Source organism: Antennarius striatus, chromosome 2, assembly GCF_040054535.1.
Source record: "Antennarius striatus isolate MH-2024 chromosome 2, ASM4005453v1, whole genome shotgun sequence".
Taxonomy (NCBI): domain Eukaryota; kingdom Metazoa; phylum Chordata; class Actinopteri; order Lophiiformes; family Antennariidae; genus Antennarius; species Antennarius striatus.
Window position 1 is genome coordinate 5,359,987 of NC_090777.1, and position 23,018 is coordinate 5,383,004.

A 23,018-nucleotide genomic window follows, 5' to 3' on the forward strand; every position below is an offset into this window, starting at 1 on the left:
TAAGCCCTGTTTTTGTTCAGCTTCTTCAACAACACGGCACATTGCAATTTCTACTTCTGTCCTTTAACAAAAATGAAAATATATGTGCAAGATTACTTTTGTTGGAGGTCAGAGGTGGGGTTTATTTGATCTCTAAAATTACTCGAGATTAAATAAACCCGATTAATTTTACCTAATGTACATATTTAATCTGTTGTTTCTTCTGTCAGTGGAGCGCAAAGAGATTTGTTTGTTTTAACATGCTTTCAAGATGAACCAGGACTTAAAGTGTTGTTGTCCGTAAGGGGGTAGATGTGACTTGTACATAGAAAATAGATCACTCTTGTTTCACTTCAGATCGTATAAATCTTTCGCCTTTTACTAAAGATTTCCGTGGAGTGGGACAGCAAGAGTTTTACTCAATTTTTTGCTGCTCTGTGAAAACAGAGCTCACCTGAATGTGTAACATAAAAGATTTTAAGCCCTGTTTTTGTTCAGCTTCTTCAACAACACGGCACATTGCAATGTCTACCTCTGTCATTAAACTAAAATGAAAATATATGTGCAAGATTACTTTTGTTGAAGCTCAGAGGTGGGGTTTATTTGATCTCTAAAACTACTCGAGATTAAATAAACCCGATTAATTTTACCTAATGTACATATTTAATCTGTTGTTTCTTCTGTCAGTTGAGCGCAAAGAGATTTGTTTGTTTTAACATGCTTTCAAGATGAACCAGGACTTAAAGTGTTGTTGTCCGTAAGGGGGTAGATGTGACTTGTACATAGAAAATAGATCACTCTTGTTTCACTTCAGATCGTATAAATCTTTTGCCTTTTACTAAAGATTTCCGTGGAGTGGGACAGCAAGAGTTTTACTCAATTTTTTGCTGCTCTGTGAAAACAGAGCTCACCTGAATGTGTAATATAAAAGATTTTAAGCCCTGTTTTTGTTCAGCTTCTTCAACAACACGGCACATTGCAATTTCTACTTCTGTCCTTTAACAAAAATGAAAATATATGTGCAAGATTACTTTTGTTGGAGGTCAGAGGTGGGGTTTATTTGATCTCTAAAATTACTCGAGATTAAATAAACCCGATTAATTTTACCTAATGTACATATTTAATCTGTTGTTTCTTCTGTCAGTGGAGCGCAAAGAGATTTGTTTGTTTTAACATGCTTTCAAGATGAACCAGGACTTAAAGTGTTGTTGTCCGTAAGGGGGTAGATGTGACTTGTACATAGAAAATAGATCACTCTTGTTTCACTTCAGATCGTATAAATCTTTCGCCTTTTACTAAAGATTTCCGTGGAGTGGGACAGCAAGAGTTTTACTCAATTTTTTGCTGCTCTGTGAAAACAGAGCTCACCTGAATGTGTAACATAAAAGATTTTAAGCCCTGTTTTTGTTCAGCTTCTTCAACAACACGGCACATTGCAATGTCTACCTCTGTCATTAAACTAAAATGAAAATATATGTGCATTATTATTTTTGTTGAAGCTCAGAGGTGGGGTTTATTTGATCTCTAAAATTACTCGAGATTAAATAAACCCGATTAATTTTACCTAATGTACATATTTAATCTGTTGTTTCTTCTGTCAGTTGAGCGCAAAGAGATTTGTTTGTTTTAACATGCTTTCAAGATGAACCAGGACTTAAAGTGTTGTTGTCCGTAAGGGGGTAGATGTGACTTGTACATAGAAAATAGATCACTCTTGTTTCACTTCAGATCGTATAAATCTTTCGCCTTTTACTAAAGATTTCCGTGGAGTGGGACAGCAAGAGTCTTACTCAATTTTTTGCTGCTCTGTGAAAACAGAGCTCACCTGAATGTGTAATATAAAAGATTTTAAGCCCTGTGTTTGTTCAGCTTCTTCAACAACACGGCACATTGCAATTTCTACTTCTGTCCTTTAACAAAAATGAAAATATATGTGCAAGATTACTTTTGTTGGAGGTCAAGGGTGGGGTTTATTTGATCTCTAAAACTACTCGAGATTAAATAAAGCCGATTAATTTTACCTAATGTACATATTTAATCTGTTGTTTCTTCTGTCAGTTGAGTGCAAAGAGATTTGTTTGTTTTAACATGCTTTCAAGATGAACCAGGACTTAAAGTGTTGTTGTCCGTAAGGGTTTAGATGTGACTTGTACATAGAAAATAGATCACTCTTGTTTCACTTCAGATCGTATAAATCTTTCGCCTTTTACTAAAGATTTCCGTGGAGTGGGACAGCAAGAGTTTTACTCAATTTTTTGCTGCTCTGTGAAAACAGAGCTCACCTGAATGTGTAATATAAAAGATTTTAAGCCCTGTTTTTGTTGAGCTTCTTCAACAACACGGCACATTGCAATGTCAACCTCTGTCCTTTAACAAAAATGAAAATATATGTGCAAGATTTCTTTTGTTGAAGCTCAGAGGTGGCGTTTATTTGATCTCAAAAACTACTCAAGATTAAATAAACCCGATTAATTTTACCTAATGTACATATTTATTCTGTTGTTTCTTCTGTGTTGAGCGTAAAGAGATTTGTTTGTTTTAACATGCTTTCAAGATGAACCAGGACTTAAAAGTGTTGTTGTCCGTAAGGGGGTAGATGTGACTTGTACATAGAAAATAGATCACTCTTGTTTCACTTCACATCGAATAAATCTTTCGCCTTTTACTAAAGATTTCCGTGGAGTGGGACAGCAAGAGTTTTACTCAATTTTTTGCTGCTCTGTGAAAACAGAGCTCACCTGAATGTGTAATATAAAAGATTTTAAGCCCTGTTTTTGTTCAGCTTCTTCAACAACACGGCACATTGCAATGTCAACCTCTGTCCTTTAACAAAAATGAAAATTTATGTGCGAGATTTCTTTTGTTGAAGCTCAGAGGTGGGGTTTATTTGATCTCAAAAACTACTCAAGATTAAATAAAGCCCATTAATTTTACCTAATGTACATATTTATTCTGTTGTTTCTTCTGTGTTGAGCGTAAAGAGATTTGTTTGTTTTAACATGCTTTCAAGATGAACCAGGACTTAAAAGTGTTGTTGTCCGTAAGGGGGTAGATGTGACTTGTACATAGAAAATAGATCACTCTTGTTTCACTTCAGATCGTATAAATCTTTCGCCTTTTACTAAAGATTTCCGTGGAGTGGGACAGCAAGAGTTTTACTCAATTTTTTGCTGCTCTGTGAAAACAGAGCTCACCTGAATGTGTAATATGAAAAATTTTAACCCCCGCAATTGTTCAGCTTCTTCAACAACACGGCACATTGCAATGTCAACCTCTTTCCTTTAACAAAAATGAAAATATATGTGCAAGATTACTTTTGTTGAAGCTCAGAGGTGGGGTTTATTTGATCTCTAAAACTACTCGAGATTAAATAAACCCGATTAATTTTACCTAATGTACATATTTATTCTGTTGTTTCTTCTGTGTTGAGCGTAAAGAGATTTGTTTGTTTTAACATGCTTTCAAGATGAACCAGGACTTAAAAGTGTTGTTGTCCGTAAGGGGGTAGATGTGACTTGTACATAGAAAATAGATCACTCTTGTTTCACTTCAGATCGTATAAATCTTTCGCCTTTTACTAAAGATTTCCGTGGAGTGGGACAGCAAGAGTTTTACTCAATTTTTTGCTGCTCTGTGAAAACAGAGCTCACCTGAATGTGTAATATAAAAGATTTTAAGCCCTGTTTTTGTTCAGCTTCTTCAACAACACGGCACATTGCAATGTCAAATGTCAACCTCTGTTCTTTATCAAAATGAAAATATATGTGCAAGATTACTTTTGTTGAAGCTCAGAGGTGGGGTTTATTTGATCTCAAAAAAACTACTCAAGATTAAATAAAGCCCATTAATTTTAACTAATTTACATATTTAATCTGTTGTTTTTTCTGTGATTTGGCGCCAAGAGATTTGTTTGTTTTAACATGCTTTCAAGATGAACCAGGACTTAAAGTGTCGTTGCCAGTAAGGGGTTAGGTGTGACTTGCACTTAGAAGATAGATCACTTCTGTTTCACTACAGATTGTATAAAACTTTCGCCTTTTACTAAAGATTTCTGTGGAGTGGGACATCAAGAGTTTTACTCAATTTTTTGCTGCTCTGTGAAAACATAGCTCACCTGAATGTGTAATATAAAAGATTTTTAGCCCTGTTGTTGTTCAGCTTCTTCAACAACACGGCACATTGCAATGTCTACCTCTGTCATTAAACTAAAATGAAAATATATGTGCAAGATTACTTTTGTTGAAGCTCAGAGGTGGGATTTATTTGTCCCTAAAACTACTCGAGAATAAATAAACCCGATTAATTTTACCTAATGTACATATTTATTCTGTTGTTTCTTTTGTGTTGAGCGTAAAGAGATTTGTTTGTTTTAACATGCTTTCAAGATGAACCAGGACTAAATAGTGTTGTTGTCCGTAAGGGGGTAGATGTGACTTGTACATAGAAAATAGATCACTCTTGTTTCACTTCAGATCGTATAAATCTTTCGCCTTTTACTAAAGATTTCCGTGGAGTGGGACAGCAAGAGTTTTACTCAATTTTTTGCTGCTCTGTGAAAACAGAGCTCACCTGAATGTGTAATATAAAAGATTTTAAGCCCTGTTTTTGTTCAGCTTCTTCAACAACACGGCACATTGCAATGTCAACCTCTGTCCTTTAACAAAAATGAAAATATATGTGCAAGATTACTTTTGTTGAAGCTCAGAGGTGGGGTTTATTTGATCTCAAAAACTACTCAAGATTAAATAAAGCCCATTAATTTTACCTAATGTACATATCTAATCTTTTGTTTCTTCTGTCAGTTTAGTGCAAAGAGATTTGTTTGTTTTAACATGCTTTCAAGATGAACCAGGACTTAAAGTGTTGTTGTCCGTAAGGGGGTAGATGTGACTTGTACATAGAAAATTGATCACTCTTGTTTGACTTCAGATCGTATAAATCTTTCGCCTTTTACTAAAGATTTCCGTGGAGTGGGACAGCAAGAGTTTTACTCAATTTTTTGCTGCTCTGTGAAAACAGAGCTCACCTGAATGTGTAATATAAAAGATTTTAAGCCCTGTTTTTGTTCAGCTTCTTCAACAACACGGCACATTGCAATGTCAACCTCTGTCCTTTAACAAAAATGAAAATATATGTGCAAGATTACTTTTGTTGAAGCTCAGAGGTGGGGTTTATTTGATCTCAAAAACTACTCAAGATTAAATAAACCCGATTAATTTTACCTAATGTACATATTTATTCTGTTGTTTCTTCTGTCAGTTGAGCGCAAAGAGATTTGTTTGTTTTAACATGCTTTCAAGATGAACCAGGACTTAAAGTGTTGTTGTCCGTAAGGGGGTAGATGTGAATTGTACATAGAAAATTGATCACTCTTGTTTCACTTCAGATCGTATAAATCTTTTGCCTTTTACTAAAGATTTCCGTGGAGTGGGACAGCAAGAGTTTTACTCAATTTTTTGCTGCTCTGTGAAAACAGAGCTCACCTGAATGTGTAACATAAAAGATTTTAAGCCCTGTTTTTTTTCAGCTTCTTCAACAACACGGCACATTGCAATGTCTACCTCTGTCATTAAACTAAAATGAAAATATATGTGCAAGATTACTTTTGTTGAAGCTCAGAGGTGGGGTTTATTTGATCTCTAAAACTACTCGAGATTAAATAAACCCGATTAATTTTACCTAATGTACATATTTAATCTGTTGTTTCTTCTGTCAGTTGAGCGCAAAGAGATTTGTTTGTTTTAACATGCTTTCAAGATGAACCAGGACTTAAAGTGTTGTTGTCCGTAAGGGGGTAGATGTGACTTGTACATAGAAAATAGATCACTCTTGTTTCACTTCAGATCGTATAAATCTTTCGCGTTTGACTAAAGATTTCCGTGGAGTGGGACAGCAAGAGTTTTACTCAATTTTTTGCTGCTCTGTGAAAACAGAGCTCACCTGAATGTGTAATATAAAAGATTTTAAGCCCTGTTTTTGTTCAGCTTCTTCAACAACACGGCACATTGCAATGTCAAATGTCAACCTCTGTTCTTTATCAAAATGAAAATATATGTGCAAGATTACTTTTGTTGAAGCTCAGAGGTGGGGTTTATTTGATCTCAAAAAAACTACTCAAGATTAAATAAAGCCCATTAATTTTAACTAATTTACATATTTAATCTGTTGTTTTTTCTGTGATTTGGCGCCAAGAGATTTGTTTGTTTTAACATGCTTTCAAGATGAACCAGGACTTAAAGTGTCGTTGCCAGTAAGGGGTTAGGTGTGACTTGCACTTAGAAGATAGATCACTTCTGTTTCACTACAGATTGTATAAATCTTTCGCCTTTTACTAAAGATTTCTGTGGAGTGGGACATCAAGAGTTTTACTCAATTTTTTGCTGCTCTGTGAAAACATAGCTCACCTGAATGTGTAATATAAAAGATTTTTAGCCCTGTTGTTGTTCAGCTTCTTCAACAACACGGCACATTGCAATGTCTACCTCTGTCATTAAACTAAAATGAAAATATATGTGCAAGATTACTTTTGTTGAAGCTCAGAGGTGGGATTTATTTGTCCCTAAAACTACTCGAGAATAAATAAACCCGATTAATTTTACCTAATGTACATATTTATTCTGTTGTTTCTTTTGTGTTGAGCGTAAAGAGATTTGTTTGTTTTAACATGCTTTCAAGATGAACCAGGACTAAATAGTGTTGTTGTCCGTAAGGGGGTAGATGTGACTTGTACATAGAAAATAGATCACTCTTGTTTCACTTCAGATCGTATAAATCTTTCGCCTTTTACTAAAGATTTCCGTGGAGTGGGACAGCAAGAGTTTTACTCAATTTTTTGCTGCTCTGTGAAAACAGAGCTCACCTGAATGTGTAATATAAAAGATTTTAAGCCCTGTTTTTGTTCAGCTTCTTCAACAACACGGCACATTGCAATGTCAACCTCTGTCCTTTAACAAAAATGAAAATATATGTGCAAGATTACTTTTGTTGAAGCTCAGAGGTGGGGTTTATTTGATCTCAAAAACTACTCAAGATTAAATAAAGCCCATTAATTTTACCTAATGTACATATCTAATCTTTTGTTTCTTCTGTCAGTTTAGTGCAAAGAGATTTGTTTGTTTTAACATGCTTTCAAGATGAACCAGGACTTAAAGTGTTGTTGTCCGTAAGGGGGTAGATGTGACTTGTACATAGAAAATTGATCACTCTTGTTTGACTTCAGATCGTATAAATCTTTCGCCTTTTACTAAAGATTTCCGTGGAGTGGGACAGCAAGAGTTTTACTCAATTTTTTGCTGCTCTGTGAAAACAGAGCTCACCTGAATGTGTAATATAAAAGATTTTAAGCCCTGTTTTTGTTCAGCTTCTTCAACAACACGGCACATTGCAATGTCAACCTCTGTCCTTTAACAAAAATGAAAATATATGTGCAAGATTACTTTTGTTGAAGCTCAGAGGTGGGGTTTATTTGATCTCAAAAACTACTCAAGATTAAATAAACCCGATTAATTTTACCTAATGTACATATTTATTCTGTTGTTTCTTCTGTCAGTTGAGCGCAAAGAGATTTGTTTGTTTTAACATGCTTTCAAGATGAACCAGGACTTAAAGTGTTGTTGTCCGTAAGGGGGTAGATGTGAATTGTACATAGAAAATTGATCACTCTTGTTTCACTTCAGATCGTATAAATCTTTTGCCTTTTACTAAAGATTTCCGTGGAGTGGGACAGCAAGAGTTTTACTCAATTTTTTGCTGCTCTGTGAAAACAGAGCTCACCTGAATGTGTAACATAAAAGATTTTAAGCCCTGTTTTTTTTCAGCTTCTTCAACAACACGGCACATTGCAATGTCTACCTCTGTCATTAAACTAAAATGAAAATATATGTGCAAGATTACTTTTGTTGAAGCTCAGAGGTGGGGTTTATTTGATCTCTAAAACTACTCGAGATTAAATAAACCCGATTAATTTTACCTAATGTACATATTTAATCTGTTGTTTCTTCTGTCAGTTGAGCGCAAAGAGATTTGTTTGTTTTAACATGCTTTCAAGATGAACCAGGACTTAAAGTGTTGTTGTCCGTAAGGGGGTAGATGTGACTTGTACATAGAAAATAGATCACTCTTGTTTCACTTCAGATCGTATAAATCTTTCGCGTTTGACTAAAGATTTCCGTGGAGTGGGACAGCAAGAGTTTTACTCAATTTTTTGCTGCTCTGTGAAAACAGAGCTCACCTGAATGTGTAATATAAAAGATTTTAAGCCCTGATTTTGTTCAGCTTCTTCAACAACACGGCACATTGCAATGTCAAATGTCAACCTCTGTTCTTTATCAAAATGAAAATATATGTGCAAGATTACTTTTGTTGAAGCTCAGAGGTGGGGTTTATTTGATCTCAAAAAAACTACTCAAGATTAAATAAAGCCCATTAATTTTAACTAATTTACATATTTAATCTGTTGTTTTTTCTGTGATTTGGCGCCAAGAGATTTGTTTGTTTTAACATGCTTTCAAGATGAACCAGGACTTAAAGTGTCGTTGCCAGTAAGGGGGTAGGTGTGACTTGCACTTAGAAGATAGATCACTTCTGTTTCACTTCAGATCGTATAAATCTTTCGCCTTTTACTAAAGATTTCTGTGGAGTGGGACAGCAAGAGTTTTACTCAATTTTTTGCTGCTCTGTGAAAACAGAGCTCACCTGAATGTGTAATATAAAAGATTTTTAGCCCTGTTGTTGTTCAGCTTCTTCAACAACACGGCACATTGCAATGTCAACCTCTGTCATTAAACTAAAATGAAAATATATGTGCAAGATTACTTTTGTTGAAGCTCAGAGGTGGGATTTATTTGTCCCTAAAACTACTCGAGAATAAATGAACCCGATTAATTTTACCTAATGTACATATTTATTCTGTTGTTTCTTTTGTGTTGAGCGTAAAGAGATTTGTTTGTTTTAACATGCTTTCAAGATGAACCAGGACTAAATAGTGTTGTTGTCCGTAAGGGGGTAGATGTGACTTGTACATAGAAAATAGATCACTCTTGTTTCACTTCAGATCGTATAAATCTTTCGCCTTTTACTAAAGATTTCCGTGGAGTGGGACAGCAACAGTTTTACTCAATTTTTTGCTGCTCTGTGAAAACAGAGCTCACCTGAATGTGTAATATAAAAGATTTTAAGCCCTGTTTTTGTTCAGCTTCTTCAACAACACGGCACATTGCAATGTCAACCTCTGTCCTTTAACAAAAATGAAAATATATGTGCAAGATTACTTTTGTTGAAGCTCAGAGGTGGGGTTTATTTGATCTCAAAAACTACTCAAGATTAAATAAACCCGATTAATTTTACCTAATGTACATATTTATTCTGTTGTTTCTTCTGTCAGTTGAGCGCAAAGAGATTTGTTTGTTTTAACATGCTTTCAAGATGAACCAGGACTTAAAGTGTTGTTGTCCGTAAGGGGGTAGATGTGACTTGTACATAGAAAATAGATCACTCTTGTTTCACTTCAGATCGTATAAATCTTTCGCCTTTTACTAAAGATTTCCGTGGAGTGGGACAGCAAGAGTTTTACTCAATTTTTTGCTGCTCTGTGAAAACAGAGCTCACCTGAATGTGTAATATAAAAGATTTTAAGCCCTGTTTTTGTTCAGCTTCTTCAACAACACGGCACATTGCAATGTCAAATGTCAACCTCTGTTCTTTATCAAAATGAAAATATATGTGCAAGATTACTTTTGTTGAAGCTCAGAGGTGGGGTTTATTTGATCTCAAAAAAACTACTCAAGATTAAATAAAGCCCATTAATTTTAACTAATTTACATATTTAATCTGTTGTTTTTTCTGTGATTTGGCGCCAAGAGATTTGTTTGTTTTAACATGCTTTCAAGATGAACCAGGACTTAAAGTGTCGTTGCCAGTAAGGGGGTAGGTGTGACTTGCACTTAGAAGATAGATCACTTCTGTTTCACTTCAGATCGTATAAATCTTTCGCCTTTTACTAAAGATTTCTGTGGAGTGGGACATCAAGAGTTTTACTCAATTTTTTGCTGCTCTGTGAAAACAGAGCTCACCTGAATGTGTAATATAAAAGATTTTTAGCCCTGTTGTTGTTCAGCTTCTTCAACAACACGGCACATTGCAATGTCAACCTCTGTCATTAAACTAAAATGAAAATATATGTGCAAGATTACTTTTGTTGAAGCTCAGAGGTGGGATTTATTTGTCCCTAAAACTACTCGAGAATAAATAAACCCGATTAATTTTACCTAATGTACATATTTATTCTGTTGTTTCTTTTGTGTTGAGCGTAAAGAGATTTGTTTGTTTTAACATGCTTTCAAGATGAACCAGGACTAAATAGTGTTGTTGTCCGTAAGGGGGTAGATGTGACTTGTACATAGAAAATAGATCACTCTTGTTTCACTTCAGATCGTATAAATCTTTCGCCTTTTACTAAAGATTTCCGTGGAGTGGGACAGCAAGAGTTTTACTCAATTTTTTGCTGCTCTGTGAAAACAGAGCTCACCTGAATGTGTAATATAAAAGATTTTAAGCCCTGTTTTTGTTCAGCTTCTTCAACAACACGGCACATTGCAATGTCAACCTCTGTCCTTTAACAAAAATGAAAATATATGTGCAAGATTACTTTTGTTGAAGCTCAGAGGTGGGGTTTATTTGATCTCAAAAACTACTCAAGATTAAATAAACCCGATTAATTTTACCTAATGTACATATTTATTCTGTTGTTTCTTCTGTCAGTTGAGCGCAAAGAGATTTGTTTGTTTTAACATGCTTTCAAGATGAACCAGGACTTAAAGTGTTGTTGTCCGTAAAGGGGTAGATGTGAATTGTACATAGAAAATTGATCACTCTTGTTTCACTTCAGATCGTATAAATCTTTCGCCTTTTACTAAAGATTTCCGTGGAGTGGGACAGCAAGAGTTTTACTCAATTTTTTGCTGCTCTGTGAAAACAGAGCTCACCTGAATGTGTAATATGAAAAATTTTAACCCCCGCAATTGTTCAGCTTCTTCAACAACACGGCACATTGCAATGTCAACCTCTGTCCTTTAACAAAAATGAAAATATATGTGCAAGATTTCTTTTGTTGAAGCTCAGAGGTGGGGTTTATTTGATCTCAAAAACTACTCAAGATTAAATAAAGCCCATTAATTTTACCTAATGTACATATTTATTCTGTTGTTTCTTTTGTGTTGAGCGTAAAGAGATTTGTTTGTTTTAACATGCTTTCAAGATGAACCAGGACTTAAAAGTGTTGTTGTCCGTAAGGGGGTAGATGTGAATTGTACATAGGAAATTGATCACTCTTGTTTCACTTCAGATCGTATAAATCTTTCGCCTTTTACTAAAGATTTCCGTGGAGTGGGACAGCAAGAGTTTTACTCAATTTTTTGCTGCTCTGTGAAAACAGAGCTCACCTGAATGTGTAATATAAAAGATTTTAAGCCCTGTTTTTGTTCAGCTTCTTCAACAACACGGCACATTGCAATGTCAAATGTCAACCTCTGTTCTTTATCAAAATGAAAATATATGTGCAAGATTACTTTTGTTGAAGCTCAGAGGTGGGGTTTATTTGATCTCAAAAAAACTACTCAAGATTAAATAAAGCCCATTAATTTTAACTAATTTACATATTTAATCTGTTGTTTTTTCTGTGATTTGGCGCCAAGAGATTTGTTTGTTTTAACATGCTTTCAAGATGAACCAGGACTTAAAGTGTCGTTGCCAGTAAGGGGGTAGGTGTGACTTGCACTTAGAAGATAGATCACTTCTGTTTCACTTCAGATCGTATAAATCTTTCGCCTTTTACTAAAGATTTCTGTGGAGTGGGACAGCAAGAGTTTTACTCAATTTTTTGCTGCTCTGTGAAAACAGAGCTCACCTGAATGTGTAATATAAAAGATTTTTAGCCCTGTTGTTGTTCAGCTTCTTCAACAACACGGCACATTGCAATGTCAACCTCTGTCATTAAACTAAAATGAAAATATATGTGCAAGATTACTTTTGTTGAAGCTCAGAGGTGGGATTTATTTGTCCCTAAAACTACTCGAGAATAAATGAACCCGATTAATTTTACCTAATGTACATATTTATTCTGTTGTTTCTTTTGTGTTGAGCGTAAAGAGATTTGTTTGTTTTAACATGCTTTCAAGATGAACCAGGACTAAATAGTGTTGTTGTCCGTAAGGGGGTAGATGTGACTTGTACATAGAAAATAGATCACTCTTGTTTCACTTCAGATCGTATAAATCTTTCGCCTTTTACTAAAGATTTCCGTGGAGTGGGACAGCAAGAGTTTTACTCAATTTTTTGCTGCTCTGTGAAAACAGAGCTCACCTGAATGTGTAATATAAAAGATTTTAAGCCCTGTTTTTGTTCAGCTTCTTCAACAACACGGCACATTGCAATGTCAACCTCTGTCCTTTAACAAAAATGAAAATATATGTGCAAGATTACTTTTGTTGAAGCTCAGAGGTGGGGTTTATTTGATCTCAAAAACTACTCAAGATTAAATAAACCCGATTAATTTTACCTAATGTACATATTTATTCTGTTGTTTCTTCTGTCAGTTGAGCGCAAAGAGATTTGTTTGTTTTAACATGCTTTCAAGATGAACCAGGACTTAAAGTGTTGTTGTCCGTAAGGGGGTAGATGTGACTTGTACATAGAAAATAGATCACTCTTGTTTCACTTCAGATCGTATAAATCTTTCGCCTTTTACTAAAGATTTCCGTGGAGTGGGACAGCAAGAGTTTTACTCAATTTTTTGCTGCTCTGTGAAAACAGAGCTCACCTGAATGTGTAATATAAAAGATTTTAAGCCCTGTTTTTGTTCAGCTTCTTCAACAACACGGCACATTGCAATGTCAAATGTCAACCTCTGTTCTTTATCAAAATGAAAATATATGTGCAAGATTACTTTTGTTGAAGCTCAGAGGTGGGGTTTATTTGATCTCAAAAAAACTACTCAAGATTAAATAAAGCCCATTATTTTTAACTAATTTACATATTTAATCTGTTGTTTTTTCTGTGATTTGGCGCCAAGAGATTTGTTTGTTTTAACATGCTTTCAAGATGAACCAGGACTTAAAGTGTCGTTGCCAGTAAGGGGGTAGGTGTGACTTGCACTTAGAAGATAGATCACTTCTGTTTCACTTCAGATCGTATAAATCTTTCGCCTTTTACTAAAGATTTCTGTGGAGTGGGACATCAAGAGTTTTACTCAATTTTTTGCTGCTCTGTGAAAACAGAGCTCACCTGAATGTGTAATATAAAAGATTTTTAGCCCTGTTGTTGTTCAGCTTCTTCAACAACACGGCACATTGCAATGTCAACCTCTGTCATTAAACTAAAATGAAAATATATGTGCAAGATTACTTTTGTTGAAGCTCAGAGGTGGGATTTATTTGTCCCTAAAACTACTCGAGAATAAATAAACCCGATTAATTTTACCTAATGTACATATTTATTCTGTTGTTTCTTTTGTGTTGAGCGTAAAGAGATTTGTTTGTTTTAACATGCTTTCAAGATGAACCAGGACTAAATAGTGTTGTTGTCCGTAAGGGGGTAGATGTGACTTGTACATAGAAAATAGATCACTCTTGTTTCACTTCAGATCGTATAAATCTTTCGCCTTTTACTAAAGATTTCCGTGGAGTGGGACAGCAAGAGTTTTACTCAATTTTTTGCTGCTCTGTGAAAACAGAGCTCACCTGAATGTGTAATATAAAAGATTTTAAGCCCTGTTTTTGTTCAGCTTCTTCAACAACACGGCACATTGCAATGTCAACCTCTGTCCTTTAACAAAAATGAAAATATATGTGCAAGATTACTTTTGTTGAAGCTCAGAGGTGGGGTTTATTTGATCTCAAAAACTACTCAAGATTAAATAAACCCGATTAATTTTACCTAATGTACATATTTATTCTGTTGTTTCTTCTGTCAGTTGAGTGCAAAGAGATTTGTTTGTTTTAACATGCTTTCAAGATGAACCAGGACTTAAAGTGTTGTTGTCCGTAAGGGGGTAGATGTGAATTGTACATAGAAAATTGATCACTCTTGTTTCACTTCAGATCGTATAAATCTTTCGCCTTTTACTAAAGATTTCCGTGGAGTGGGACAGCAAGAGTTTTACTCAATTTTTTGCTGCTCTGTGAAAACAGAGCTCACCTGAATGTGTAATATGAAAAATTTTAACCCCCGCAATTGTTCAGCTTCTTCAACAACACGGCACATTGCAATGTCAACCTCTGTCCTTTAACAAAAATGAAAATATATGTGCAAGATTTCTTTTGTTGAAGCTCAGAGGTGGGGTTTATTTGATCTCAAAAACTACTCAAGATTAAATAAAGCCCATTAATTTTACCTAATGTACATATTTATTCTGTTGTTTCTTTTGTGTTGAGCGTAAAGAGATTTGTTTGTTTTAACATGCTTTCAAGATGAACCAGGACTTAAAAGTGTTGTTGTCCGTAAGGGGGTAGATGTGAATTGTACATAGGAAATTGATCACTCTTGTTTCACTTCAGATCGTATAAATCTTTCGCCTTTTACTAAAGATTTCCGTGGAGTGGGACAGCAAGAGTTTTACTCAATTTTTTGCTGCTCTGTGAAAACAGCTCACCTGAATGTGTAATATAAAAGATTTTAAGCCCTGTTTTTGTTCAGCTTCTTCAACAACACGGCACATTGCAATGTCAAATGTCAACCTCTGTTCTTTATCAAAATGAAAATATATGTGCAAGATTACTTTTGTTGAAGCTCAGAGGTGGGGTTTATTTGATCTCAAAAAAACTACTCAAGATTAAATAAAGCCCATTAATTTTACCTAATTTACATATTTAATCTGTTGTTTTTTCTGTGATTTGGCGCAAAGAGATTTGTTTGTTTTAACATGCTTTCAAGATGAACCAGGACTTAAAGTGTCGTTGCCAGTAAGGGGGTAGGTGTGACTTGCACTTAGAAGATAGATCACTTCTGTTTCACTACAGATCGTATAAATCTTTCGCCTTTTACTAAAGATTTCTGTGGAGTGGGACATCAAGAGTTTTACTCAATTTTTTGCTGCTCTGTGAAAACAGAGCTCACCTGAATGTGTAATATAAAAGATTTTAAGCCCTGTTTTTGTTCAACCTCTTCAACAACACGGCACATTGCAATGTCTACCTCTGTCATTAAACTAAAATGAAAATATATGTGCAAGATTACTTTTGTTGAAGCTCAGAGGTGGGATTTATTTGTCCCTAAAACTACTCGAGATTAAATAAACCCGATTAATTTTACCTAATGTACATATTTATTCTGTTGTTTCTTTTGTGTTGAGCGTAAAGAGATTTGTTTGTTTTAACATGCTTTCAAGATGAACCAGGACTAAATAGTGTTGTTGTCCGTAAGGGGGTAGATGTGACTTGTACATAGAAAATAGATCACTCTTGTTTCACTTCAGATCGTATAAATCTTTCGCCTTTTACTAAAGATTTCCGTGGAGTGGGACAGCAAGAGTTTTACTCAATTTTTTGCTGCTCTGTGAAAACAGAGCTCACCTGAATGTGTAATATGAAAAATTTTAACCCCCGCAATTGTTCAGCTTCTTCAACAACACGGCACATTGCAATGTCAACCTCTGTCCTTTAACAAAAATGAAAATATATGTGCAAGATTACTTTTGTTGAAGCTCAGAGGTGGGGTTTATTTGATCTCAAAAACTACTCAAGATTAAATAAAGCCCATTAATTTTACCTAATGTACATATCTAATCTGTTGTTTCTTCTGTCAGTTGAGTGCAAAGAGATTTGTTTGTTTTAACATGCTTTCAAGATGAACCAGGACTTAAAGTGTTGTTGTCCGTAAGGGGGTAGATGTGACTTGTACATAGAAAATTGATCACTCTTGATTGACTTCAGATCGTATAAATCTTTTGCCTTTTACTAAAGATTTCCGTGGAGTGGGACAGCAAGAGTTTTACTCAATTTTTTACTTCTCTGTGAAATCAGAGCTCACCTGAATGTGTAATATGAAAAATTTTAACCCCCGCAATTGTTCAGCTTCTTCAACAACACGGCACATTGCAATGTCAACCTCTGTCCTTTAACAAAAGTGAAAATATATGTGCAAGATTACTTTTGTTGAAGCTCAGAGATGGGGTTCATTTGATCTCTAAAATTACTCGAGATTAAATAAACCCGATTAATTTTACCTAATGTACATATTTATTCTGTTGTTTCTTCTGTCAGTTGAGCGCAAAGAGATTTGTTTGTTTTAACATGCTTTCAAGATGAACCAGGACTTAAAGTGTTGTTGTCCGTAAGGGGGTAGATGTGACTTGTAAATAGAAAATAGATCACTCTTGTTTCACTTCGGATCGTATAAATCTTTCGCCTTTTACTAAAGATTTCCGTGGAGTGGGACAGCAAGAGTTTTACTCAATTTTTTGCTGCTCTGTGAAAAAAGAGCTCACCTGAATGTGTAATATAAAAGATTTTAAGCCCTGTTTTTGTTCAGCTTCTTCAACAACACGGCACATTGCAATGTCTACCTCTGTCATTAAACTAAAATGAAAATATATGTGCAAGATTACTTTTGTTGGAGGTCAAGGGTGGGGTTTATTTGATCTCTAAAACTACTCGAGATTAAATAAAGCCGATTAATTTTACCTAATGTACATATATAATCTGTTGTTTCTTCTGTCAGTGGAGTGCAAAGAGATTTGTTTGTTTTAACATGCTTTCAAGATGAACCAGGACTTAAAGTGTTGTTGTCCGTAAGGGTTTAGATGTGACTTGTACATAGAAAATAGATCACTCTTGTTTCACTTCAGATCGTATAAATCTTTCGCCTTTTACTAAAGATTTCCGTGGAGTGGGACAGCAAGAGTTTTACTCAATTTTTTGCTGCTCTGTGAAAACAGAGCTCACCTGAATGTGTAATATAAAAGATTTTAAGCCCTGTTTTTGTTCAGCTTCTTCAACAACACGGCACATTGCAATGTCTACCTCTGTCATTAAACTAAAATGAAAATATATGTGCAAGATTACTTTTGTTGGAGGTCAGAGGTGGGGTTTATTTGATCTCTAAAATTACTCGAGATTTAATAAACCCGATTAATTTTACCTAATGTACATATTTAATCTGTTGTTTCTTCTGTCAGTTGAGCGCAAAGAGATTTGTTTGTTTTAACATGCTTTCAAGATGAACCAGGACTTAAAGTGTTGTTGTCCATAAGGGGGTAGATGTGACTTGTATATAGAAAATAGATCTCTTGTTACACTTCAGATCGTATAAATCTTTCGCCTTTTACTAAAGATTTCCGTGGAGTGGGACAGCAAGAGTTTTACTCAATTTTTTGCCGCTCTGTGAAAACAGAGCTCACCTGAATGTGTAATATAAAAGATTTTAAGCCCTGTTTTTGTTCAGCTTCTTCAACAACACGGCACATTGCAATGTCTACCTCTGTCATTAAACTAAAATGAAAATATATGTGCAAGATTACTTTTGTTGAAGCTCAGAGGTGGGGTTTATTTGATCTCTAAAACTACTCGAGATTAAATAAAGACAATTAATTTTACCTAATGTACATATTTAATCTGTTGTTTCTTCTGTCAGTTGAGCGCAAAGAGATTTGTTTGTTTTAACATGCTTTCAAGATGAACCAGGACTTAAAGTGTTGTTGTCCGTAAGGGGGTAGATGTGACTTGTACATAGAAAATAGATCACTCTTGTTTCACTTCAGATCGTATAAATCTTTCGCCTTTTACTAAAGATTTCCGTGCAGTGGGACAGCAAGAGTTTTACTCAATTTTTTGCTGCTCTGTGAAAACAGAGCTCACCTGAATGTGTAATATAAAACATCTAGAGACCTGTTTTTGTTCAGCTTCTTCAACAACACGGCACATTGCAATGTCTACCTCTGTCATTAAACTAAAATGAAAATATATGTGCAAGATTACTTTTGTTGGAGGTCAAGGGTGGGGTTTATTTGATCTCTAAAACTACTCGAGATTAAATAAAGCCGATTAATTTTACCTAATGTACATATTTAATCTGTTGTTTCTTCTGTCAGTTGAGCGCAAAGAGATTTGTTTGTTTTAACATGCTTTCAAGATGAACCAGGACTTAAAGTGTTGTTGTCCATAAGGGGGTAGATGTGACTTGTACATAGAAAATAGATCACTCTTGTTTCACTTCAGATCGTATAAATCTTTCGCCTTTTACTAAAGATTTCCGTGGAGTGGGACAGCAAGAGTTTTACTCAATTTTTTGCCGCTCTGTGAAAACAGAGCTCACCTGAATGTGTAATATACAAGATTTTAAGCCCTGTTTTTGTTGAGCTTCTTCAACAACACGGCACATTGCAATGTCAACCTCTGTCCTTTAACAAAAATGAAAATATATGTGCAAGATTACTTTTGTTGAAGCTCAGAGGTGGGGTTTATTTGATCTCTAAAAATACTCGAGATTAAATAAAGCCGATTAATTTTACCTAATGTACATATTTAATCTGTTGTTTCTTCTGTCAGTGGAGTGCAAAGAGATTTGTTTGTTTTAACATGCTTTCAAGATGAACCAGGACTTAAAGTGTTGTTGTCCGTAAGGGTTTAGATGTGACTTGTACATAGAAAATAGATCACTCTTGTTTCACTTCAGATCGTATAAATCTTTCGCCTTTTACTAAAGATTTCCGTGGATTGGGACAGCAAGAGTTTTACTCAATTTTTTGCCGCTCTGTGAAAACAGAGCTCACCTGAATGTGTAATATACAAGATTTTAAGCCCTGTTTTTGTTGAGCTTCTTCAACAACACGGCACATTGCAATGTCAACCTCTGTCCTTTAACAAAAATGAAAATATATGTGCAAGATTACTTTTGTTGAAGCTCAGAGGTGGGGTTTATTTGATCTCTAAAAATACTCGAGATTAAATAAAGCCGATTAATTTTACCTAATGTACATATTTAATCTGTTGTTTCTTCTGTCAGTTGAGCGCAAAGAGATTTGTTTGTTTTAACATGCTTTCAAGATGAACCAGGACTTAAAGTGTTGTTGTCCGTAAGGGGGTAGATGTGACTTGTACATAGAAAATAGATCACTCTTGTTTCACTTCAGATCGTATAAATCTTTCGCCTTTTACTAAAGATTTCCGTGGAGTGGGACAGCAAGAGTTTTACTCAATTTTTTGCTGCTCTGTGAAAACAGAGCTCACCTGAATGTGTAATATGAAAAATTTTAACCCCCGCAATTGTTCAGCTTCTTCAACAACACGGCACATTGCAATGTCAACCTCTGTCCTTTAACAAAAATGAAAATATATGTGCAAGATTACTTTTGTTGAAGCTCAGAGGTGGGGTTTATTTGATCTCAAAAACTACTCAAGATTAAATAAAGCCCATTAATTTTACCTAATGTACATATCTAATCTGTTGTTTCTTCTGTCAGTTGAGTGCAAAGAGATTTGTTTGTTTTAACATGCTTTCAAGATGAACCAGGACTTAAAGTGTTGTTGTCCGTAAGGGGGTAGATGTGACTTGTACATAGAAAATTGATCACTCTTGATTGACTTCAGATCGTATAAATCTTTCGCCTTTTACTAAAGATTTCCGTGGAGTGGGACAGCAAGAGTTTTACTCAATTTTTTACTTCTCTGTGAAATCAGAGCTCACCTGAATGTGTAATATGAAAAATTTTAACCCCCGCAATTGTTCAGCTTCTTCAACAACACGGCACATTGCAATGTCAACCTCTGTCCTTTAACAAAAGTGAAAATATATGTGCAAGATTACTTTTGTTGAAGCTCAGAGATGGGGTTCATTTGATCTCTAAAATTACTCGAGATTAAATAAACCCGATTAATTTTACCTAATGTACATATTTATTCTGTTGTTTCTTCTGTCAGTTGAGCGCAAACAGATTTGTTTGTTTTAACATGCTTTCAAGATGAACCAGGACTTAAAGTGTTGTTGTCCGTAAGGGGGTAGATGTGACTTGTAAATAGAAAATAGATCACTCTTGTTTCACTTCGGATCGTATAAATCTTTCGCCTTTTACTAAAGATTTCCGTGGAGTGGGACAGCAAGAGTTTTACTCAATTTTTTGCTGCTCTGTGAAAAAAGAGCTCACCTGAATGTGTAATATAAAAGATTTTAAGCCCTGTTTTTGTTCAGCTTCTTCAACAACACGGCACATTGCAATGTCAACCTCTGTCCTTTAACAAAAATGAAAATATATGTGCAAGATTACTTTTGTTGAAGCTCAGACGTGGGGTTTATTTGATCTCTAAAAATACTCGAGATTAAATAAAGCCGATTAATTTTACCTAATGTACATATTTAATCTGTTGTTTCTTCTGTCAGTGGAGTGCAAAGAGATTTGTTTGTTTTAACATGCTTTCAAGATGAACCAGGACTTAAAGTGTTGTTGTCCGTAAGGGTTTAGATGTGACTTGTACATAGAAAATAGATCACTCTTGTTTCACTTCAGATCGTATAAATCTTTTGCCTTTTACTAAAGATTTCCGTGGAGTGGGACAGCAAGAGTTTTACTCAATTTTTTGCTGCTCTGTGAAAACAGAGCTCACCTGAATGTGTAATATAAAAGATTTTAAGCCCTGTTTTTGTTCAGCTTCTTCAACAACACGGCACATTGCAATGTCTACCTCTGTCATTAAACTAAAATGAAAATATATGTGCAAGATTACTTTTGTTGGAGGTCAGAGGTGGGGTTTATTTGATCTCTAAAATTACTCGAGATTAAATAAAGCCGATTAATTTTACCTAATGTACATATTTAATCTGTTGTTTCTTCTGTCAGTTGAGCGCAAAGAGATTTGTTTGTTTTAACATGCTTTCAAGATGAACCAGGACTTAAAGTGTTGTTGTCCGTAAGGGGGTAGATGTGACTTGTACATAGAAAATAGATCACTCTTGTTTCACTTCAGATCGTATAAATCTTTCGCCTTTTACTAAAGATTTCCGTGGAGTGGGACAGCAAGAGTTTTACTCAATTTTTTGCTGCTCTGTGAAAACAGAGCTCACCTGAATGTGTAATATAAAAGATCTTAAGCCCTGTTTTTGTTCAGCTTCTTCAACAACACGGCACATTGCAATTTCTACTTCTGTCCTTTAACAAAAATGAAAATATATGTGCAAGATTACTTTTTTAGGAGGTCAAGGGTGGGGTTTATTTGATCTCTAAAACTACTCGAGATTAAATAAAGCCGATTAATTTTACCTAATGTACATATTTAATCTGTTGTTTCTTCTGTCAGTTGAGCGCAAAGAGATTTGTTTGTTTTAACATGCTTTCAAGATGAACCAGGACTTAAAGTGTTGTTGTCCATAAGGGGGTAGATGTGACTTGTACATAGAAAATAGATCACTCTTGTTTCACTTCAGATCGTATAAATCTTTCGCCTTTTACTAAAGATTTCCGTGGAGTGGGACAGCAAGAGTTTTACTCAATTTTTTGCCGCTCTGTGAAAACAGAGCTCACCTGAATGTGTAATATAAAAGATTTTGAGCCCTGTTTTTGTTGAGCTTCTTCAACAACACGGCACATTGCAATGTCAACCTCTGTCCTTTAACAAAAATGAAAATATATGTGCAAGATTACTTTTGTTGGAGGTCAGAGGTGGGGTTTATTTGATCTCTAAAATTACTCGAGATTAAATAAACCCGATTAATTTTACCTAATGTACATATATAATCTGTTGTTTCTTCTGTCAGTTGAGCGCAAAGAGATTTGTTTGTTTTAACATGCTTTCAAGATGAACCAGGACTTAAAGTGTTGTTGTCCGTAAGGGTTTAGATGTGACTTGTACATAGAAAATAGATCACTCTTGTTTCACTTCAGATCGTATAAATCTTTCGCCTTTTACTAAAGATTTCCGTGCAGTGGGACAGCAAGAGTTTTACTCAATTTTTTGCTGCTCTGTGAAAACAGAGCTCACCTGAATGTGTAATATAAAACATCTTGAGCCCTGTTTTTGTTCAGCTTCTTCAACAACACGGCACATTGCAATGTCAACCTCTGTCCTTTAACAAAAATGAAAATATATGTGCAAGATTACTTTTGTTGAAGCTCAGAGGTGGGGTTTATTTGATCTCTAAAAAATACTTGAGATTAAATAAACCCGATTAATTTTACCTAATGTACGTATTTAATCTGTTGTTTCTTCTGTCAGTCGAGCGCAAAGAGATTTGTTTGTTTTAACATGCTTTCAAGATGAACCAGGACTTAAAGTGTTGTTGTCCGTAAGGGGGTAGATGTGACTTGTATATAGAAAATAGATCTCTTGTTACACTTCAGATCGTATAAATCTTTCGCCTTTTACTAAAGATTTCCGTGGAGTGGGACAGCAAGAGTTTTACTCAATTTTTTGCTGCTCTGTGAAAACAGAGCTCACCTGAATGTGTAACATAAAAGATTTTAAGCCCTGTTTTTGTTCAGCTTCTTCAACAACACGGCACATTGCAATGTCTACCTCTGTCATTAAACTAAAATGAAAATATATGTGCAAGATTACTTTTGTTGAAGCTCAGAGGTGGGGTTTATTTGTCCCTAAAACTACTCGAGATTAAATAAAGCCGATTAATTTTACCTAATGTACATATTTAATCTGTTGTTTCTTCTGTCAGTTGAGCGCAAAGAGATTTGTTTGTTTTAACATGCTTTCAAGATGAACCAGGACTTAAAGTGTTGTTGTCCGTAAGGGGGTAGATGTGACTTGTACATAGAAAATAGATCACTCTTGTTTCACTACAGATCGTATAAATCTTTCGCCTTTTACTAAAGATTTCCGTGGAGTGGGACAGCAAGAGTTTTACTCAATTTTTTGCTGCTCTGTGAAAACAGAGCTCACCTGAATGTGTAATATAAAAGATCTTAAGCCCTGTTTTTGTTCAGCTTCTTCAACAACACGGAACATTGCAATTTCTACTTCTGTCCTTTAACAAAAATGAAAATATATGTGCAAGATTACTTTTGTTGAAGCTCAGAGGTGGGGTTTATTTGATCTCTAAAACTACTC

General features: G+C 35.0%; 50 non-coding genes across 50 annotated transcripts; all 50 read left to right on the forward strand.

The window, feature by feature from the left end:
* The first annotated feature begins 316 nt into the window (after nt 1-316).
* Nucleotides 317-430, forward strand: LOC137589720 (U5 spliceosomal RNA). Its single transcript, XR_011034262.1, has one exon. It is a non-coding gene; the product is annotated as a U5 spliceosomal RNA (small nuclear RNA).
* Nucleotides 431-773: 343 nt separating this feature from the next.
* LOC137590344 (U5 spliceosomal RNA) lies at nt 774-887 on the forward strand. The gene has a single exon (XR_011034368.1). It is a non-coding gene; the product is annotated as a U5 spliceosomal RNA (small nuclear RNA).
* Nucleotides 888-1,230: 343 nt separating this feature from the next.
* LOC137589728 (U5 spliceosomal RNA) lies at nt 1,231-1,344 on the forward strand. Its single transcript, XR_011034263.1, has one exon. It is a non-coding gene; the product is annotated as a U5 spliceosomal RNA (small nuclear RNA).
* Nucleotides 1,345-1,687: 343 nt separating this feature from the next.
* On the forward strand, nt 1,688-1,801 carry LOC137590371 (U5 spliceosomal RNA). The gene has a single exon (XR_011034379.1). It is a non-coding gene; the product is annotated as a U5 spliceosomal RNA (small nuclear RNA).
* A 343-nt stretch (nt 1,802-2,144) lies between these two features.
* Nucleotides 2,145-2,258, forward strand: LOC137589734 (U5 spliceosomal RNA). Its single transcript, XR_011034264.1, has one exon. It is a non-coding gene; the product is annotated as a U5 spliceosomal RNA (small nuclear RNA).
* Nucleotides 2,259-2,600: 342 nt separating this feature from the next.
* LOC137591205 (U5 spliceosomal RNA) lies at nt 2,601-2,714 on the forward strand. Its single transcript, XR_011034629.1, has one exon. It is a non-coding gene; the product is annotated as a U5 spliceosomal RNA (small nuclear RNA).
* Nucleotides 2,715-3,056: 342 nt separating this feature from the next.
* Nucleotides 3,057-3,170, forward strand: LOC137589742 (U5 spliceosomal RNA). Its single transcript, XR_011034267.1, has one exon. It is a non-coding gene; the product is annotated as a U5 spliceosomal RNA (small nuclear RNA).
* A 342-nt stretch (nt 3,171-3,512) lies between these two features.
* LOC137589753 (U5 spliceosomal RNA) lies at nt 3,513-3,626 on the forward strand. Its single transcript, XR_011034268.1, has one exon. It is a non-coding gene; the product is annotated as a U5 spliceosomal RNA (small nuclear RNA).
* A 352-nt stretch (nt 3,627-3,978) lies between these two features.
* On the forward strand, nt 3,979-4,090 carry LOC137591063 (U5 spliceosomal RNA). The gene has a single exon (XR_011034592.1). It is a non-coding gene; the product is annotated as a U5 spliceosomal RNA (small nuclear RNA).
* A 341-nt stretch (nt 4,091-4,431) lies between these two features.
* On the forward strand, nt 4,432-4,545 carry LOC137589764 (U5 spliceosomal RNA). Its single transcript, XR_011034269.1, has one exon. It is a non-coding gene; the product is annotated as a U5 spliceosomal RNA (small nuclear RNA).
* Nucleotides 4,546-4,888: 343 nt separating this feature from the next.
* LOC137590919 (U5 spliceosomal RNA) lies at nt 4,889-5,002 on the forward strand. The gene has a single exon (XR_011034552.1). It is a non-coding gene; the product is annotated as a U5 spliceosomal RNA (small nuclear RNA).
* Nucleotides 5,003-5,345: 343 nt separating this feature from the next.
* LOC137590346 (U5 spliceosomal RNA) lies at nt 5,346-5,459 on the forward strand. Its single transcript, XR_011034369.1, has one exon. It is a non-coding gene; the product is annotated as a U5 spliceosomal RNA (small nuclear RNA).
* A 343-nt stretch (nt 5,460-5,802) lies between these two features.
* LOC137591001 (U5 spliceosomal RNA) lies at nt 5,803-5,916 on the forward strand. The gene has a single exon (XR_011034568.1). It is a non-coding gene; the product is annotated as a U5 spliceosomal RNA (small nuclear RNA).
* Nucleotides 5,917-6,268: 352 nt separating this feature from the next.
* On the forward strand, nt 6,269-6,380 carry LOC137591030 (U5 spliceosomal RNA). Its single transcript, XR_011034587.1, has one exon. It is a non-coding gene; the product is annotated as a U5 spliceosomal RNA (small nuclear RNA).
* Nucleotides 6,381-6,721: 341 nt separating this feature from the next.
* Nucleotides 6,722-6,835, forward strand: LOC137589775 (U5 spliceosomal RNA). Its single transcript, XR_011034270.1, has one exon. It is a non-coding gene; the product is annotated as a U5 spliceosomal RNA (small nuclear RNA).
* Nucleotides 6,836-7,178: 343 nt separating this feature from the next.
* On the forward strand, nt 7,179-7,292 carry LOC137590923 (U5 spliceosomal RNA). The gene has a single exon (XR_011034553.1). It is a non-coding gene; the product is annotated as a U5 spliceosomal RNA (small nuclear RNA).
* Nucleotides 7,293-7,635: 343 nt separating this feature from the next.
* On the forward strand, nt 7,636-7,749 carry LOC137590348 (U5 spliceosomal RNA). Its single transcript, XR_011034371.1, has one exon. It is a non-coding gene; the product is annotated as a U5 spliceosomal RNA (small nuclear RNA).
* A 343-nt stretch (nt 7,750-8,092) lies between these two features.
* On the forward strand, nt 8,093-8,206 carry LOC137591008 (U5 spliceosomal RNA). The gene has a single exon (XR_011034570.1). It is a non-coding gene; the product is annotated as a U5 spliceosomal RNA (small nuclear RNA).
* Nucleotides 8,207-8,558: 352 nt separating this feature from the next.
* Nucleotides 8,559-8,670, forward strand: LOC137590890 (U5 spliceosomal RNA). Its single transcript, XR_011034542.1, has one exon. It is a non-coding gene; the product is annotated as a U5 spliceosomal RNA (small nuclear RNA).
* Nucleotides 8,671-9,011: 341 nt separating this feature from the next.
* Nucleotides 9,012-9,125, forward strand: LOC137590812 (U5 spliceosomal RNA). Its single transcript, XR_011034510.1, has one exon. It is a non-coding gene; the product is annotated as a U5 spliceosomal RNA (small nuclear RNA).
* Nucleotides 9,126-9,468: 343 nt separating this feature from the next.
* Nucleotides 9,469-9,582, forward strand: LOC137589786 (U5 spliceosomal RNA). Its single transcript, XR_011034271.1, has one exon. It is a non-coding gene; the product is annotated as a U5 spliceosomal RNA (small nuclear RNA).
* A 352-nt stretch (nt 9,583-9,934) lies between these two features.
* On the forward strand, nt 9,935-10,046 carry LOC137590854 (U5 spliceosomal RNA). The gene has a single exon (XR_011034525.1). It is a non-coding gene; the product is annotated as a U5 spliceosomal RNA (small nuclear RNA).
* Nucleotides 10,047-10,387: 341 nt separating this feature from the next.
* LOC137589797 (U5 spliceosomal RNA) lies at nt 10,388-10,501 on the forward strand. The gene has a single exon (XR_011034272.1). It is a non-coding gene; the product is annotated as a U5 spliceosomal RNA (small nuclear RNA).
* Nucleotides 10,502-10,844: 343 nt separating this feature from the next.
* On the forward strand, nt 10,845-10,958 carry LOC137589808 (U5 spliceosomal RNA). Its single transcript, XR_011034273.1, has one exon. It is a non-coding gene; the product is annotated as a U5 spliceosomal RNA (small nuclear RNA).
* Nucleotides 10,959-11,300: 342 nt separating this feature from the next.
* Nucleotides 11,301-11,414, forward strand: LOC137589830 (U5 spliceosomal RNA). The gene has a single exon (XR_011034275.1). It is a non-coding gene; the product is annotated as a U5 spliceosomal RNA (small nuclear RNA).
* Nucleotides 11,415-11,766: 352 nt separating this feature from the next.
* Nucleotides 11,767-11,878, forward strand: LOC137590896 (U5 spliceosomal RNA). Its single transcript, XR_011034544.1, has one exon. It is a non-coding gene; the product is annotated as a U5 spliceosomal RNA (small nuclear RNA).
* A 341-nt stretch (nt 11,879-12,219) lies between these two features.
* On the forward strand, nt 12,220-12,333 carry LOC137589841 (U5 spliceosomal RNA). The gene has a single exon (XR_011034276.1). It is a non-coding gene; the product is annotated as a U5 spliceosomal RNA (small nuclear RNA).
* A 343-nt stretch (nt 12,334-12,676) lies between these two features.
* Nucleotides 12,677-12,790, forward strand: LOC137589852 (U5 spliceosomal RNA). Its single transcript, XR_011034277.1, has one exon. It is a non-coding gene; the product is annotated as a U5 spliceosomal RNA (small nuclear RNA).
* A 352-nt stretch (nt 12,791-13,142) lies between these two features.
* On the forward strand, nt 13,143-13,254 carry LOC137590857 (U5 spliceosomal RNA). Its single transcript, XR_011034530.1, has one exon. It is a non-coding gene; the product is annotated as a U5 spliceosomal RNA (small nuclear RNA).
* A 341-nt stretch (nt 13,255-13,595) lies between these two features.
* On the forward strand, nt 13,596-13,709 carry LOC137589863 (U5 spliceosomal RNA). The gene has a single exon (XR_011034278.1). It is a non-coding gene; the product is annotated as a U5 spliceosomal RNA (small nuclear RNA).
* A 343-nt stretch (nt 13,710-14,052) lies between these two features.
* On the forward strand, nt 14,053-14,166 carry LOC137589874 (U5 spliceosomal RNA). Its single transcript, XR_011034279.1, has one exon. It is a non-coding gene; the product is annotated as a U5 spliceosomal RNA (small nuclear RNA).
* A 342-nt stretch (nt 14,167-14,508) lies between these two features.
* LOC137590904 (U5 spliceosomal RNA) lies at nt 14,509-14,622 on the forward strand. Its single transcript, XR_011034546.1, has one exon. It is a non-coding gene; the product is annotated as a U5 spliceosomal RNA (small nuclear RNA).
* A 350-nt stretch (nt 14,623-14,972) lies between these two features.
* Nucleotides 14,973-15,084, forward strand: LOC137590936 (U5 spliceosomal RNA). Its single transcript, XR_011034556.1, has one exon. It is a non-coding gene; the product is annotated as a U5 spliceosomal RNA (small nuclear RNA).
* A 341-nt stretch (nt 15,085-15,425) lies between these two features.
* Nucleotides 15,426-15,539, forward strand: LOC137589885 (U5 spliceosomal RNA). Its single transcript, XR_011034280.1, has one exon. It is a non-coding gene; the product is annotated as a U5 spliceosomal RNA (small nuclear RNA).
* A 343-nt stretch (nt 15,540-15,882) lies between these two features.
* On the forward strand, nt 15,883-15,996 carry LOC137591052 (U5 spliceosomal RNA). The gene has a single exon (XR_011034591.1). It is a non-coding gene; the product is annotated as a U5 spliceosomal RNA (small nuclear RNA).
* A 343-nt stretch (nt 15,997-16,339) lies between these two features.
* On the forward strand, nt 16,340-16,453 carry LOC137590872 (U5 spliceosomal RNA). The gene has a single exon (XR_011034537.1). It is a non-coding gene; the product is annotated as a U5 spliceosomal RNA (small nuclear RNA).
* A 343-nt stretch (nt 16,454-16,796) lies between these two features.
* Nucleotides 16,797-16,910, forward strand: LOC137589896 (U5 spliceosomal RNA). Its single transcript, XR_011034281.1, has one exon. It is a non-coding gene; the product is annotated as a U5 spliceosomal RNA (small nuclear RNA).
* Nucleotides 16,911-17,252: 342 nt separating this feature from the next.
* LOC137590810 (U5 spliceosomal RNA) lies at nt 17,253-17,365 on the forward strand. The gene has a single exon (XR_011034501.1). It is a non-coding gene; the product is annotated as a U5 spliceosomal RNA (small nuclear RNA).
* A 343-nt stretch (nt 17,366-17,708) lies between these two features.
* Nucleotides 17,709-17,822, forward strand: LOC137590761 (U5 spliceosomal RNA). The gene has a single exon (XR_011034477.1). It is a non-coding gene; the product is annotated as a U5 spliceosomal RNA (small nuclear RNA).
* Nucleotides 17,823-18,165: 343 nt separating this feature from the next.
* Nucleotides 18,166-18,279, forward strand: LOC137590473 (U5 spliceosomal RNA). The gene has a single exon (XR_011034404.1). It is a non-coding gene; the product is annotated as a U5 spliceosomal RNA (small nuclear RNA).
* A 343-nt stretch (nt 18,280-18,622) lies between these two features.
* Nucleotides 18,623-18,736, forward strand: LOC137590784 (U5 spliceosomal RNA). Its single transcript, XR_011034487.1, has one exon. It is a non-coding gene; the product is annotated as a U5 spliceosomal RNA (small nuclear RNA).
* Nucleotides 18,737-19,079: 343 nt separating this feature from the next.
* Nucleotides 19,080-19,193, forward strand: LOC137589907 (U5 spliceosomal RNA). Its single transcript, XR_011034282.1, has one exon. It is a non-coding gene; the product is annotated as a U5 spliceosomal RNA (small nuclear RNA).
* Nucleotides 19,194-19,536: 343 nt separating this feature from the next.
* LOC137591041 (U5 spliceosomal RNA) lies at nt 19,537-19,650 on the forward strand. Its single transcript, XR_011034590.1, has one exon. It is a non-coding gene; the product is annotated as a U5 spliceosomal RNA (small nuclear RNA).
* A 343-nt stretch (nt 19,651-19,993) lies between these two features.
* LOC137590877 (U5 spliceosomal RNA) lies at nt 19,994-20,107 on the forward strand. Its single transcript, XR_011034539.1, has one exon. It is a non-coding gene; the product is annotated as a U5 spliceosomal RNA (small nuclear RNA).
* Nucleotides 20,108-20,450: 343 nt separating this feature from the next.
* LOC137590353 (U5 spliceosomal RNA) lies at nt 20,451-20,564 on the forward strand. The gene has a single exon (XR_011034374.1). It is a non-coding gene; the product is annotated as a U5 spliceosomal RNA (small nuclear RNA).
* A 343-nt stretch (nt 20,565-20,907) lies between these two features.
* Nucleotides 20,908-21,021, forward strand: LOC137589918 (U5 spliceosomal RNA). Its single transcript, XR_011034283.1, has one exon. It is a non-coding gene; the product is annotated as a U5 spliceosomal RNA (small nuclear RNA).
* Nucleotides 21,022-21,364: 343 nt separating this feature from the next.
* LOC137590480 (U5 spliceosomal RNA) lies at nt 21,365-21,478 on the forward strand. Its single transcript, XR_011034405.1, has one exon. It is a non-coding gene; the product is annotated as a U5 spliceosomal RNA (small nuclear RNA).
* Nucleotides 21,479-21,821: 343 nt separating this feature from the next.
* On the forward strand, nt 21,822-21,935 carry LOC137590762 (U5 spliceosomal RNA). Its single transcript, XR_011034478.1, has one exon. It is a non-coding gene; the product is annotated as a U5 spliceosomal RNA (small nuclear RNA).
* A 343-nt stretch (nt 21,936-22,278) lies between these two features.
* Nucleotides 22,279-22,391, forward strand: LOC137590807 (U5 spliceosomal RNA). The gene has a single exon (XR_011034495.1). It is a non-coding gene; the product is annotated as a U5 spliceosomal RNA (small nuclear RNA).
* A 342-nt stretch (nt 22,392-22,733) lies between these two features.
* Nucleotides 22,734-22,847, forward strand: LOC137590697 (U5 spliceosomal RNA). Its single transcript, XR_011034458.1, has one exon. It is a non-coding gene; the product is annotated as a U5 spliceosomal RNA (small nuclear RNA).
* Nucleotides 22,848-23,018: the final 171 nt, after the last annotated feature.